We start from the raw sequence: 16,718 nt of genomic DNA, 5'->3' as shown, positions 1-16,718 counted from the left end.
TATGGTTTATGGTTTATGGTTCAAGGGTTGGGGTTTATGGTTCAAAGGGTTAGGGGTTTAGGCCTAAATCCCCCAAATCATTCATCTTCTATTTATTAAAAAATAATAAATTTTATACTGATATAAGTGATTAATCTCGAAGTTTTTAATATAAACTGTATTGTGATGTAAGTTTAACTTTAAGGTTTCGGTGTTAGCTTCTATAGTTATGACAAAGTTTAGGGTTTAAGGATTTATGTCATACAGTTTAGGGTTTAAAGTTTACTTGAGATTTGTTAAATGATAAAATTTTATACAATCAATTAATATTTTTATATTTAAAATATTAATCTAAATCATTTGATATATTTAAATATTTAAATATTAGATTTAAAAAACATTGATAAAAAAATTAACATATTGATATGGATAGGTAACTATCTATTTTGGATAAGACCAAATTATAACAAATAAAAATGAAATACCAAAATTAAAATTGTTCCACGTCGAACATCCGCAAAACAGTTAATTATATTTTAGTTAGGAAGAAATATCTCTAATGAGACAGAGATTAGATCAAAAAGAATAATATAAAATCATGATTAATGTCTCAGTCTTTAATAAAATTTGATATGTAAGAGATTGATTGCTTATATTAGATAATTCTAACTTAATAATTAATTACAGTCATTTAATAAAATTTTAGTCTTTTTTATAAAAATCCAATTTATAAAAATAGTAATAATAAATATTTTATAAAATCATTTGACTAATAATTTTACTGTACAAAATAAGGGATTTTAAGCAAAATAATAAAACACTGTAAAAATAAACAATAGTGGCTTTTTTTATAAAAACACCACAAAAATTATTTTACTTTAAACAAAACTACGCCATTTTACTTTACTAAAAACCTATTTTGTTTCACCTAAACCATAACTCCGAAATTCCTTATTAATTTTATCCCCAAATTTTACCCATTAGAACCTCTAAAATTTCCCCCTAAAATCTGTATCCCAAAAATATATCTAATTTTTTCCCCAAATCAAATCCCCAAATCAAAATCCTTCCACCATTTTTTTGTCGCCATACTGTTCCGTAATCGCCATACTGATCCGTAATCCTCAGCATCTCTCTCACTGCATTTCTTGCTTCTCTAAATCTCCTTCTCTAAATCTCCATCCCTTTTATTTTCGCCGAAATCTAATACGTCTAAGTTCAAATCTGTTTTAGAAACTTCTATTTTTTGTATCTGTTTTAAAAATGCATTTCTTGCATTTCTATTAACGAGACACTTAGGCTTGGTAATGTCGCCAGATTTCTCCACAGAAAAGCTCTCAAAGATGTTAGATATAAAGGTGAGTTTCAAACATGCTAATACTTTAATTTCATTAATTGCTTAATCAAGCAGCTTTTAATTAAAAAATGAAGCTTGAAAACCTTTTCTTTTTCTTTTTTATTTTTTTCTGGGGGTGGTGGAAAAGGTTATGATATTCCATGTGGGTGGAAAGTCGTGCTTCCAGTGATTGCAGCAGTGCACTTGGATCCCTGTCTTTTTGACCACCCTCAACTCTTCAATCCATGGCGATGGCAGGTCAGTCAGTCACCCTATGCTCGCTTTTTTTTTTCTTTTTGTAATTTTTAGGTTTTCTCCTTCTTCTTTTAAAAAAAAAAAGAATTTTAACCCTTTTTTCTAAACGAAAATAACATTAATTAAATTTGGTCAATTTTTATCACTATATTTTGTAACGAACTTGGATTATGTTGTCTTCGAAGAAGACAGAAGTGAAGTCTATGTTACAAAAATATGAAAGATGCGTCTAAGGTTTAAACTCCTCTTACTTGACTTTAAATAGATCAAATGTGATGAAATATGGAGTGAGTTGGTAAGCATTCCGGATTTTATTGATTTATTGTAGTATTTAATTTTATCGTTATTATTATATTTATATTAATAATAATAGGTAGCGAAATCCGTGATTTAATGTTATTACTATTAACAATAAATATGTAATTAGCTCAAACAAAAATTCCTTTGAAGATATTTGTGGTATGGCAGCAGAGGATAGGTGGTGTACTCACAATTAATTATCTAATAAATAAATTCTTTTGGACATTAATACCTATGGTTTCTGTTGTGTTCTTTTAGGTGTTCTTCCTGTGATTTATTGTATCTGTTTTAGATGCATTTCTTCCCATTTTCCTTGATAGCTTGGTTACTGCTTGGGGTGCTATCCTAATATCAGTGACCTTGATTCTTCTATTTGGTGAGGTTAGACCACCTTACATGGTTTGAATTGAAAGTGCCCTTGAATTTGGCGCAAGTAACAATCCTTGTTGAAACGCTAAACATGATATTCTGTGATATGTTTAACTTTTGTGTGTGATACTCATTTGCCACTTAGTTTTCCAACCATTCTGGCTTAAGAGTTGCTCTTGGAAAATGGAAGTACATGTAACTGCGGTAAAAAGGAAGCAAGCTCTATGCATGCTCTAATTGCTATTTAATTGTATGTGCAGATAATACCACAATCTGTTTGTTCTAGATATGGTTTGGCAATTGGTGCGACAGTGGCTCCATTTGTTCAAGTTCTTACAGTTGAACCAGAGGGACGCCTGAGTTTCCTGGGAGAACTGTCACATTGGAGCCTGCTCCTGGGGAAATCTGTGTAAGTTACTTTTTATTTCCCAATTATCCATCATTGTGCTTGTTTAGTGTACAATGAATTGTCAACTATTATATGTATAAATGGTCACTCAATTATGAGAATAATAAATTATGGTCTTTACTAATGGAAAACATTTTTTAAATTTTTTTAAGCTTGTTAATAATGCATTTATTCAGGGAAATTCATTTCCATTTGATGAGAGTGGTGTGAGATGTTTGCCTCTAGAATTTCATTTGCCAAATACACTTGTTAATGCACTGCAAAGTTGTTTAGTAATGCAGTGTTAACTAAAATGCATCATCAAAGTAGTTGTTTATTAAGAGAAACTCATTTCTATTTGATAAGAGTGCTGTATGATATGTGGGATGCTCATCTCTAGAATTTCATTTATCAAACACACCTTTGAATGCACTGCAAGTTTGTTTACTCAAAATTATAATTACTAATTTGAAACTTTTTCTGTAGAGAAAATGAACATATTACACCTGGCAATCTATTTAATCACAACTTTAAACTTTTAATCCATTAATATAAAAACTGTACTAATTATAGTTAAAATACCAGTAAGGCATTTGTCATGTAATTTCATTATTTGGTTTCGAGGGATAAAAGATATTCTGGATTCCTATTTTACCTTTTCGGCCTTTGTGCTAAATTTGTACCACCAGCTTTAATGGTCTCTCCCTTTCTTTATCATTTCTATTCTTGCTACTTAATTATCAAAAATGGGTGCACCAACAGACTCAGCCCTCGATCTCGATGAACAGATCTCGCAGCTGATGCAATGTAAGCCACTTTCAGAGCAGCAGGTACTTAATTAGTTTCTATCGCCGTGTGAATTTTTGCTGGTTATTTATTTCAAAAAGGCTGAGAGGCGCTTTTGTGTAACAGATGAAATTTAAGCAGGTTGTTCAACTCTTTTGGTGCTTTCTGAAGTTAAAATAATTGAAATTGTTCTCTATGTAACTTATAATTTAGTATTTTTTCATAGTAGATAAACCAGTATTAGACTATTGTGTTGGTTGTCCGCAATATTAAGCATTCTGACCATCAATATATTTAGATATTTTAAGGTTTAAAGTTGAACTCAGGGAAGAAATAAAGATAAAAACAACTAACATAGTGGATCAGGAAAATGCTTTGCCATGAGTTGCTTTCTGCTTGACTTGTTTACTTACCTAAATAATAGATTGTTTGAGGATAGGCCATGGATTTGGTGATATTTTTTATTTAAACTATGTAGGTTTTAGATGCAACGCCTGTACATGCAAAGGCACATGATTAGTAACATGATCAATGACTTTATATAATGTATTTTAAGTTGTTCGAATGTGTTAAAGAGTTGATTTAATATAATGCTTAATGGTTGTTTATTGTTGTTCAAAGCATGATGAAATAAACATGTTAGGCGTGGTTTAATACATGCCTTGCTGACCTCTAAGGTTGTTCAAAACAAGACAAAGTTTAGTTGTCTTTAAGATGTTCGAATGTGGTTGTTCAAATGGTTCTTCAAATTTTCCAAATGTGTCTTTAAGATGCTCGAAAATGTCATATTAATGTTGTCCATATATGATTTTGAATGCTGGAAATTTGCAGCATTTAATTTCCTGCTTGAAGTTGATTTTGCATTTATATGCTGTTCACATGCTAAATTAACCATTAGTGAGCTTAAAATTGATCTATTCGAATGTGTTAAATTCATTGTTCAATGTGATGTTATTTATGCTAATGTATTGAGTATATTAAGTTGTGCAATTTGATGTTATATGTGGCGTTAATATTGACTTGTTAATTGCATATTTTATTATTAATTTGATGTTATATGTGTCATTCATTAACTTTTTTTTCTTTTTTCTCAGGTTTGAGTTTTTGTTGGATGCATGGTCTAGAATTAGTTGAATTCATGCATAGTGACGACTTGTTTAAGCTAATTGCCTATCTTAAAGTGTACATTGGCATTTATGTCCTTTAATGTCGAACTTCTACATTTATGTCTTTCATTTTGAATTTTTAGATGATAGTAGTGTCAATCAATTCTTTGTCCCTTGTTATGCTTTTAGTTCCTTTGTTTTGCATTTTCTTTTTTTCTTTTTTTGCCAAAGCCACTTGTCCCAGGTGTCATGTTTTTTTATACATTTCCTTGGCTATGGGGTTTAGCTTGGTAGTTATGCAGCTATTTATTGAAAGTTGAAACTCATGCCTGTTTTATGAATGCTTACATGCATGGCAAGCTGTTGTTGGCCTTTCTTTCTATTATGTTTGTTGCTTTGTATTAGCATTCTCTATGCTACTTGCCCTGCAAAGTTCCAAGTTTCCATTTTTATTAAAGATGGCAATCAGGTATTTGGAAATGTTAATTATCTGATCTTTGACAATTTTGCCCTGCAGAATTAAGCTAATTTTATGGTTCTAGCTATCTTTAATTAATGCATGACTATGCAATGCTTCCTTTACAGGTCAGTTTCATGTTTCTTTATCATGGATGGATGTATTTATTGGAAAATGGGACAAAGTAACATAATACAAAGAAATTTTACATTTGATTTTTTATGCCTTTTAGATCACCTCTAATTTTAAGATTGATTGCAAATGCCTTTTTTCATTTTTTACAACTTTTTTTGACCAACAATTTATTTGTTACATATATGTTTTATTTTATTTTAATCATTAATTGTATGTCACTACTGCTTAATTGTTATAATTTTTTACATAAATTTTTTTTTTTTTACTCGAGGCTAAGAAGTTAGCATCACAATATCAAAAGGAAGCGGACAAATGCAATTTGGGTATGGAGACGTGCAAAGAAGTAAGGGAGAAAGCTGAAGAAGCACTGTCAGCTCAAATGAAATTAACAGCAATGTGGGAAATAAGAGCTCGTCAGAAAGGGTGGAGAGAAAAGGTCGCCAAATCTAATGCATTTCCTTATTTCATTTAAGTAACTTCATTATAATGTCTTATTTTATTGATAGTTTTATATTTAATCTAGTTTTTATTATTTATTTTAGTTTTGATTCTAAATTTTTATTTTTATTTTAATATTTAAGATAACTTGAGTTCTAACTTTTGGATTTTAATTGTGTTATTAATTTATTATTTTAAATTTTAAATTTAAATTCATTAATTTTTGTATTTAGTTTTAAAGTTAAAATTTTAATAGAAATTTTTATATTTATATCATTCAATATTTTGATAATGAATTTTAAATTTTTATATTTTTCATGACTTTTATAATATTTTATATTTTTTTTTGAATTTCATGACATTTAGCGGCGTTTGTGGGGAAAGCGCCGCTAAAGGTTATGACCTTTAGCGGTGTTTTTTTCAAATAAACGCCGTAAACTCTAGCGGCGACGAAAACATAGGCGTTTTAAGCGGCGCTTGGAAAAACATCGTAAATAGTTTTAGTGGCACTTAAAAGCGCCGTTAAAAGCCTAAAAAATGCTGCTAAAAGTCAATTTTTCTGTAGTGAGAGTTTTAGTTTCTTCTAATTTACCCAACTTTTGAAAACCAAAAACAAAAGAAAGTGAGATTGCAAATGAAAGGAGCAGAGAATCAAAAGGAGACTGGAAAACCCTTGAAGCACAAAGCGACGACTTAGGATAAAAAATGTATAAATCAAGGTTTAAAAGATATTTATGTTCTTTTTCATAAGAAGAAATCATTTATTTAAATGTTGGTTTAAATAATTCATGTAGAAAAAAAACCTTTGGTCTTCGAACATTAGTAGTTAGGAACGGGACAAATTAGAAAATGACACGTATTTTCTAATAAACTTATTAGAAAGATAAAAGATTGAGGAGTAAAATAATAATAATTTTTACATTTTGGATTCATCAACAACCTTGCAATTTAAAGTATACTTTTGGATTAATCAATCCAATGACAAAAAATATATATGTGGTCCTTGACACATGTATAGTTCCCGTTTTTTTTCTTCTTTTGACATTTTATACTGTATTGGTCAAATATCACTTTTGGTCTCTTTACTTGACACGTGTTCAACCATTTTTTTCATTTTACAGAAAATTAGTCAAATATCACTTTTGGTCCCTCCACTAGGCCTTAAATTAAGATTTAATCTTTATACTTAAATTTCTACAGTAATTTGGTCCTATTTTTTATAATGTATAATCCAAATAGTTAATATTATTGATTACTATGATAAAAATTTTACGTGAATTTTTAAATATAATACTATTCTAACAAAAAATTATTTTGGCATGATAAGTTGAAATAATCCTCTCTTTTTAAATCCATGTCAACTACCAAAATTATTAACAATGCTAATTATTTGGACTAACTAATAACATTATGAATATCTTATTAAGTGGATGTCTATCATGATCAAGATAAAATTTTGATATACTTTAAATTCTAATAGTTATTACAATTAGATCTCTACTTCTTTTATACTTATTATGCCTATAAATAGATACTCTGATGAAGCATTGTAATCATCCCTTTGATCAATAAAGTACATTCTTTATTGCTTTCATATTTTCTTTGTTCTTTATTCTCTCCGTCTCTCTTTATTTTATAACACATTATCAGAACGATGATTCTCTATTTTTTCAAAATATTTCGAAGTCGTCCCACAAATCAATCTTCAGGATGTTGAAAGATTCAATCTCAGAATGGATGCTCGTGATAATAGTCAAGGTGATGATGATGATGTTAAAGATCTTCAGGTATATTTTACTATATTTTATTTATTATATCATATTTATTATAATTGGAGAATAATCATGACAACATGAATGGATAGATTCTGATTTAAAATCCACGTATGTTTACGATGGTGATTATGAAATAAAAAATCAATAGTGGCGTTTAGAAGTCTACCCTACCAGATTTGTTGCATTCCTTGAAGTGAATGTAAACATAAAGAAAATAAAAGATATACTTATAGACCACTAAAAGTAGGAACATAGTAATAAATAAGAGAACAATAAGAGTTCTCAAGATAACTCTTCAAAGAGTAAAGATAACTTATGTTATCAATGTGATATGAAAGATTATTGGCCACATATGTGGCGTATGCCCAAATATGTTGTTTCTGTTAATATTCTTTGAGGAAGGATATGAGAATGTAGTAATGAATTCTATCATTATAAATAGAAAATATTTATCTTATTTGGTACTGAAATAAACAAATATTATTCTAATATTTGATAGTACAAAATTAGTTGGAAGCTCCAGAAGAACTAGTATATTAATATTTAAAAAGCACCAAATTTGTTATTCCCTGAAGCGAATATTGCATATAATTATTTGGAAATTATATTTATTGACTTAGTGGCATTATAGACTTCACATTGATTTGGACATTTCTAGTAGTAAATGTCACAATAGTACTTATATGTGGATACAAATTAAAAGAAATGATAATAAAATTTCAATTTGTTACAATTTAGTACAATTGAAACACATGTTAAAGTAAACTAGAAGTTTACTAATACAAATGTGTTTACTACCTGGTGTGAATAGTTAGACTATCCTGGATCGTATATGATGCGAAAATTAATTGAGAATTCATATGGACATCTATTAAAGAACCAGAAGATTCTTTAATTTAAAGAATTCTCATTTGTTGCTTGTTTTCAATAAAAATTGGTTCTTAGAAACTCACTAGCTAAAGTTGATATTTAATGTCTTGCATTTCTGAAATGAATATGGGCTCATTCATCTACCATGTGGATGGTTTTGATATTATATGCTTTTAGTAGATACATCTACAAAATAATCACATGCGTTATCAACTTACAACTTGTCATTTGCGAGATTGCTTGTTTAAATGATTAATTTCAGATTATGCAATTAAAACAATTCATCTTGCTAATATTGTTGAGTTTACATCCCAAGTTTTCAATGATTATTGTATGTCAATTGAGATAAAAGTTGAACATCCTATAGCTCATGTTCACATACACAATGATTTAGCTGAATTATTTATCAAATGCCTCCAACTAATAGCTAAATCATTACTTATGAGAACAAACTTTCTATTTTAGCATGAGATTATGTTGATTTACATGTTGTATGCATCAAACCAATAAATTATAAATACTCCCCATTACAATTGATTTTTGGTCAAGAGCCAAATATTTCCTATCTTACAATTTTTGGATGTGCCGCATATGTTCCAACTGCTCCACCACAACGCACAAAGATGGGTCATAATAAGATATTGAGAATGTATATTTATATGAGTCTCCCTATAATATTTTTGAGCTATTAATTTGATATTTAGTTATGATATGAGTTATCAATTTTCTCAACATTAGGGGGAGAGAATAAAAAGTTGGATTAATAAAGTACTTGAAATGAATTATCAATGTCTAAGATCCTGTACAAAGCAATGTAAACCAGAAGTTCAACAGATAATGCATTTTACAAATAAACTGCCAAATTCATTAAATCTCACATACTAGTTGAAAATGCTCCAATACGAATTGATGTCCTAATAGCGCAAATTGTTAATGCAAAAGAAAGTAATCCTTGCATGAAGTGTGAAAGACCGGTCAGTTCCAAAGATAAAAATCCTCATAAAAGTAAAGGAGCAAACATTCAAAATGATCATATAGTGGAGGCGGGGGTTCCTGAAGAGACCTATGACATAACTAATTGTAAAACTCAAGAAGAGATTCAGGTACCTAAAAGTGAAAATGGAAATGATGAAAATAATGAGTGTCGAAACTATTTGTTGAAAACGGGAATCGACTTTGGTTTTGAAAATGAAAACGAACATGGGAGTCGCCACTAATCTTTTTTTATTTAGGTATGATCGGATCACCTAGAAATTTAGTTATTTTAATAAAATACTTCGATTTACTAAAACAACGATTTTGGCCTACGAAATTTGAGAAAACGGGTTTGGGAGTTGGTTACGTACGAGGAAGGATTAGCACCCTCGTAACGCCCAAAATTGGTACCTAATTGATTAATTAATGTCTTAATGTCAAAATTTAAAAACTCTAAAAGAATTAAAAATACGATCTTCTCTTTTTAATATTGATTTTTTTTTACGAAGAATTTGCTTGCGTAAATCGAAACAGATGTTAAAGACCTCCTTATCCCTAAGTAATAAAATGCCACATCCAGTAAGTTAGGACACAACATTTTAAAACCTCAAGAATAAGCTTGTCTTTTGATTTTTAAAAGTTATGCGTTTTAATTAAAAAAGGTATTCGATTATTTGGGTCAAACGAGAAAAATCGAGACCCAGTACGTTAGGGCACGATCCCTCGAATTTTCAAACACGAAATATTGCCTTATTTTGAAATTTTTATTTTTACGTATTTGGGTAAGAATCGATGTAATCTCTAAAATGGTAAACGAATAAAATTTTATGCTAATAAGTGGCAATAATGTAAGTATACTAATAAGCAATCCATAATACATATCACTTTAATTCCAATATTAACAATCAAAGGAAAATAGAATAATTAATAAATAATAACAATGATAACGGCAATAACACTAATGATAAAACATGCACATGAAATGACAATACCGATTTTTGAAATATAATAAAGATAAAGAAATAACTAAAATAAGGACAAAAATAAATACAAGAAAAATAGTTTATAAAAATATTGAAAGTAAAGAATCAAGTCAAAAGATAAATGAAATTAAAAGTATAATTTGTAATGAAACATAGGTAAATAACTAAATATAGATAGTAATAATAATAATAATAACAATAGGTAGAATAAATAATTCAGTTTCCTTTAAAATATATGTATATATACATATATAAGAAGATAATAAATGGATAAAGGAATAAACAACAATAAAGCAATAATGATAGATGATGAAGTGGCAACAATAACAAAATTATAAATAAAATAATTAAATGAAAACAAAACAAAAATTTAAAGAGGAACGAAAGGACAATAAAAAATGGACACAAGGATTATAATAAAATACGAATGTAATATATATATATATATATATATATATATATATATATATATAAACAGGTAAACGAACGAGCAAATAAATAAGATAAAAGAATAATGAACATATAAACAAGTAAATTAATTAATTAATTAATTAAAATAAAAGGGTTAAATCGAAACTTAAGCGAAACTAAAAAGATAGACTGAAATTAAAATGAAATTTAAAATCTTAAATAATAATAAATGAGACCATAAAAGGGATTAAATTGAAGGTTAAACAAAATTAGAATATAAATCATAATAAATTAAATAAAAAAATGAAATAGGGACTAAAATTAAATGCGTGCGATAAAATGAGGACTGCATGGGAAAACATCCCTAGTCTTTAAGGCGCACCGTTTCCTAAAGGACCGAAATAAAAAGAAAGCAAAATTATGGGCCGAATTAAAAAGAAAGAAAGCAAAAAGGATACAATTGAAACAAGTAAAAAGCGGAAGGGCTAAGCACATAAATACCCCATTTTTACCCAAAACGCGCGGATCCTAGTGGATCATGGGTCGAGTCAGTTTGATCCATGCCAAAACGATGTTGTTTTAGGGCTTCAGAAGACTGCCCTAAACGACGTCGTATTAGGGTGTATATAAATACAAAAATTAAGCCCAAAAATCTCATTTTAGCCACTTCCTTTTTAAAAAAAATTCAAAACTCTCTCTCAACTCTTTTCTCTTTTCCCTTCAGCCCCACGTCCGGCCAAACTACGTCACAGGACCACCGTGGCAGCCGTCGGCCGCCGGCGATAGCGCCGTCGTCCATGGTGGCCGGAGAGCCCAAAATTTCTCCCTTTTTCCTTCTGTTGTATTTTAAAAAAAATATTCATTTTAGAAATTAAAAAAATAAATGAAAGGGGGGGCTCAACGCCTTTCGAACCCTTGCCCGAACCCTCATGGGTCTAAGGTGTTCAAACGCCGATGATGTTCGTCGAAGAAGAAGCCGATCGATTAAGGTGAGCCCTTTTTATTCTTATTTATTACAAGTATTATTGAGATAAGACGAAAATGAAAAGAAAAAGGAATCACCTTTCGATTTTTGAATACGATCTGTTTCAAAATCTTTATTTTTTTTTTATATTTTTCCCTCTTACAATATGATTTCTTTTCGGCTTTACAGCCGATTACAATATTAGGAAAATATTATTTTTTCTTTGCCTCTGCTACTGTTTGCGTTTTGTTTTGGTTCTCTTCTCCTTTTTGTCCTCTTTTTTGCTTGTTTGCAGGTGTGGCAAAGGAGTTGGTGAGCTATTATGGTGCAAGAAGGCCACCTCGAGCAGTGGACGTGCTGACAAGTCAAGTGGGAGGAGCGGCGGCTGAAGAAGATTAGGGAGGCTAGGGTTTGTTGTTTTGTTTATGTGTTTGGGCTAACTTGGGCTTTAGGGTTTTTTATTGTTTGGGTCATTTGGGTTTGGGTTTCAATGTGGAAATTGGGCCTACTGTTTGTTTTGTAAAATAGACTCTTAATGTATTTTTTTTGTTTTTGGTTTTATATTTGGGTCTTGGACCTAGGCCAAAATTGAGCCTCAACAATGAGATCTCGATAAGTTATGTCAATACGAGAAAAAGATGGAACTGAAAAAAAAAAGTAGTTGTCGACAACAATTTTGCTTATAATATTGTTATTAAAATAATGAAAGAACATGAGGATCTTGAGCCTAAATCTACTAATGAATGTAAACATAGAAAAGATTGGTCAAAATGGAAAGATCCAATTCAAGAATAACTGAGTTCACTTTTTAAACGTGAAGTTTTTGGACCTGTAGTCCAAACACCTAAAGGTGTAAAAGCCGGTAGGATATAAATGGGTATTTATGTGAAAACAAAATGAAATTGATGAAGTCGTAAGATATAAAGCCCGCATTGTAGCACAAGGATTTTGCCCGACATTGATTATGAAGAGGCATATTTTCCTGTGGTGGATGCAATCACATTTAGATATCTTATTAGTCTGGCAGTACATGAAAAACTTGACATGCATCTAATGGATGTTATTACATCCTATTAATATGGTACACTTTATAGTGAAATTTATATGAAAATCCCTGAAGAATTTAAAATCCCCAAAAGATATAGAGTTTCTTGAGAAAATTACTCAATCAGATTAAAGAAAAGTTTATACGAAATAAAACAATCTGACGTATGTGGTACAATCTTCTTAATGAATACTTGTTAAAAGAAGGTTACAAAAATGATCCAATTTATCCATGTGTCTTTATAAAAAGGTTTGGATCAGATTTTGTGATAATTGTTGTTTATGTTAATGGTCTAAATATTATTGGAACTCCTGAAGAGCTTCAAAATACAATAAATTGTTTAAATAAAGAATTTGAGCTAAAAAATCTTGGAAAAACAAAGTTTTATGGATTACAAATCGAGCATTTAAAAGATGAAATTCACGTTCATTAATCAACTTATATGGAAAAGATATTAAAGAAATTTTATATGGATAAAGCTCACCCATTAAGTACTCCAATGGTTTTACAATTGTTAGATGTGAATAAAGATCAATTTCGTCCTTGCGAGAATGATGAAGAGTTTCTTAGTCCTGAAGTGTAATATCTAAATGCCATAGGGGCATTGATGTATCTTGCAAACAACACAAGACTTGATATAGCTTTCATTGTAAACTTGTTAGTAAGATTTAGTTCTTCTCCAACATTTAGACATTGGAATAGAATTAAACATGTATTTAGATATTTTAGAGGGACCATTGATATGGAGTTATTTTATTCAAATGATTTAAAATCCCTAGTAGTTGGCTATGCTGATGTTGGATACTTATTAGATCCACATAAAGGTTGATCTCAAATAGGATATTTATTTACATGTGAGGGTACTACCATATTATGGTGTCAACAAAGCAAACATTACTTGCCACTTCTTCAATCATGCAGAAATAATTGCAATGCATGAGGCAAGTCAAGAGTGTGTTTGGCTAAGGTTATTGACCTAATGTGTTTGGCTAAGGTTATTGACCTAATATATCCAGAAAATATGTAATTTGCCTTTATAGGAAAAGATGTCAACTATCTTATATGAAGATAATGCAGCATGTATAGCTCAATTGAAGGGTGGTTACATCAAAAGTGATAGAATGAAACATATTTCACCAAAATTATTATTCACCTATGATCTTAAGAAAAGAGGTGATACAAATGTTCAAAAAATTCGTTCTAGTGATAATTTAGCATATCTTTTTATAAGGCATTGCCAACTTTAACATTTGAAAGACTACTACACAAGATTGGAATGCGTCGACTCAAAGATGTAATGTAATGTTATCATCAGGGGGAGTCTGAAAACAAGTTGTACTGTTTTCCTTTAACCAAGGTTTTGTCCCATTGGGTTTTCATGGTAAAGGTTTTTAATAAGGCAACTTGTAATAGAAGATTGTGTACTCTTTTTCCTTCATTAGGTTTTTATCCCACAGGATTTTTCCTAATAAGGTTTTAAAGAGGCACATTATCTACCAATGGACATCCAAGGGGGAGTGTTATGAATATCTTATTAAGTGGATGTCCATCATGTTGAAGATAAAATTTTGATGTACTTTAAATTCTAATAGTTATTAGAATTAGATCTTTACTTCTTTTATACTTCTTATGCCTATAAATAGAGACTCTAATGAAGCATTGTAATCATCCATTTGATCAATAAAGTACATTTTTTATTGCCTTCATATTTTCTTTACTCTTTATTCTCTCCGTCTCTCTTTATTTTATAACAATAACATGATTTTTTCCCTTTTTTAGTCATTTTAAGAGAATGGTAAATTTGCAGTTTCGGTTTTTCCACTATGCTCACATTTGATATTTAATCTTTATATTTTAATTTTACATAATTTGGTCCTTTACTTTTACAATGGCATTAATTTGTTCAAATAATTTATATACTTATATGTGATAGTTATTTATTATTTTACTATCATATCCTTTGCACACTAACAAGTGTCCAAGCATAAAAAAAAATGTGATTTTTTTGGCAAAAAAAAAACATCTCACAATTCATATTCAACATTAAAACATGAATCGAACCCAATATTCATAGCCACAAAACTTGACTATTCCCCATTCCAATTCATATACGAAGCTAAGAACATCTCACAACCCCAAAAACCCAACAAAAGTGAAACTCCAAAGTTAACATGAAACTTGAAAATTGACTTGTTTCACAATGATTTCACATTTATCTCAAAATCAGCTATGATAAATTGACATGATCAATGGTGTCACTTGTCAGCCTCTTTTTCCATTTTCTTGCTGAACTGATAACAAGACTTGAAATTAGGACAAAACCTAGCGAGACACCTCTTCTTTACATTCTCTTCATCCTCCAACAATTATGTTGCAGCATGGTTGGTGTCATTCACCACTGCTAACCAACTTTCAACATCACGAAATATCTCCTCTCCACTACAACAAAACATGCCTACTGCAACACTTTTTTTTACTTAAGACGACGCAAAAAAGGTTGGTATAGGTGTCGCGACACTTCTCCCAACGCTTCTGAAAAGGTCCTTTTTACTATAGTTGGCATAGGTGTCACAACACTTTTGAAAAACCTTGGTATAAGTCAACACAAGCTGACCTTTATTGAAGGGTTGGCAAAAACCTAGTCAAGGCCAACCTTTAAAAAAGGTTGGGATAAACCTATCTAATGCAACCTCAAAAAGGTTGGGATAGACCTTGTCTAAGGCAAAGGTTGGGATAGAGCCATCTAAGGCAATCTTAAAAAGGTTGGGATAGACCCTGTTTGAAAAAATCGAGTTTGGAAAACACAACAGAAAATAAATTTAGGGAAAGTAGAGTTTTAAAAAAAAATTTAAATTTAGTTCTTGGTTCTGATATCTAAAGTAATAAACATCTAATCAAAATTGTATCTTTTCAATTCATCTAGGATTAGCGCTTCGACCGAGTAGTCTTCTCCGTTATCTTCAAGCTCACGTTTGTCGAGTGTGAGCTCGCTTCGAATCAGAAAAAATTTCACAAAAATTACCAGTGGAGTAATTTTACAATTTCTCAAAACTTTTGGGTCAAGTTGTAAATCAGAAAAATATCTCTAGAAATTTTCTAAAATAATATTTTTAGAGAATTTTCTCTCTATAACTTTTTCTTGAATTCAAGTGTGCGTGAAATAATAACCCAAGGCTCTCTTTATATAGAAAAAGCTTAGAGAGTTCAACTATAATTAAACTTAATCACTTTAATATTAAATTAATATAATATTTATCTTGATAAATATTATATTAATTTAATATTAAATCTTATTAAAATAATAGAATATTTATCTACAAGATAAACATTAAATTAAATTTAATATTAAACTATTAAAACAATATTATTTTTGGAATAGTTAATCAAATCAAATTCTCTGGTAGAATCCTAGTAGGCGTGTAACTCTTCCACTACTCAACCATCGAATGCCAACCAATTGTCGCCAACCACCGAGACGCCGCCGTTGCATCCTCCGACACTACCATGTCTAGTGATACAGGTGTGACACCCTTACGGCACCCCGAACCAGTTTGACTATTGCCCGTTCGGTCCAGGTTAGTGACGACCCGACCGATTCGGTCTAGTCACCGGTTGGACCGTCGGCCAGGTTTTACATACCGGGCCTGGTTCAACCAACTTTTGGGTCTTGGTCTCGATTTTGGGTTCCCAATCCTAATTTAAAATTTCAGGTCCAATTTTCAAGTTTTATTACCCATCCAATTGCCTGACTTGAAAATTAATTTCAAAAAATATCATATTATCTTTAATTAATTTGATTAATTTAATTTTACTTGATAAAAAATGATACCACTTATCTTCAGTTTGAACTTAGACAATTAATGAGCGAATATTTGCTTGTCACAATTTCACTATGCATGCAAAATATAAAAGATAGAAATACAAAAGACATAATAGTGAAATGTGAAATTAACTTTATTTATTTATCATTCAAATACATTTTTACTATAATATGAGCACATTTTTCAACAGACCCATTTAAGGCAACCTTAAAAAGATTGAGATAGATTTTATCTAAGGTAACCTTTAAAAAAGGTTGAGATAAGCCCGTCTAAGACAACCTTAAAAATATCAGAGTAGACTTATCTAAGGCAACCTTAAAAAGGT

The 16,718-nt window shown here is 30.1% G+C and overlaps 1 long non-coding RNA gene across 2 annotated transcripts; it reads left to right on the top strand.

Moving 5' to 3' along the window:
- The first annotated feature begins 881 nt into the window (after nt 1-881).
- On the top strand, nt 882-5,755 carry LOC108470450 (uncharacterized). Of its 2 annotated transcripts, XR_008273793.1 has the most exons (6): nt 882-1,337; nt 1,464-1,573; nt 2,500-2,648; nt 3,390-3,457; nt 5,037-5,104; nt 5,383-5,755. It is a non-coding gene; the product is annotated as an uncharacterized LOC108470450 (long non-coding RNA). The 2 variants fall into 2 exon arrangements; XR_008273794.1 differs by lacking the exon at nt 5,037-5,104 and having other exon boundaries at nt 883-1,337.
- Nucleotides 5,756-16,718: the final 10,963 nt, after the last annotated feature.

This window comes from Gossypium arboreum, chromosome 11 (assembly GCF_025698485.1).
Source record: "Gossypium arboreum isolate Shixiya-1 chromosome 11, ASM2569848v2, whole genome shotgun sequence".
Classification (NCBI taxonomy): Eukaryota; Viridiplantae; Streptophyta; class Magnoliopsida; order Malvales; family Malvaceae; genus Gossypium; species Gossypium arboreum.
Note: the sequence above shows the minus strand (reverse complement) of the source record. Positions and strands in the feature narration are given on the sequence as shown.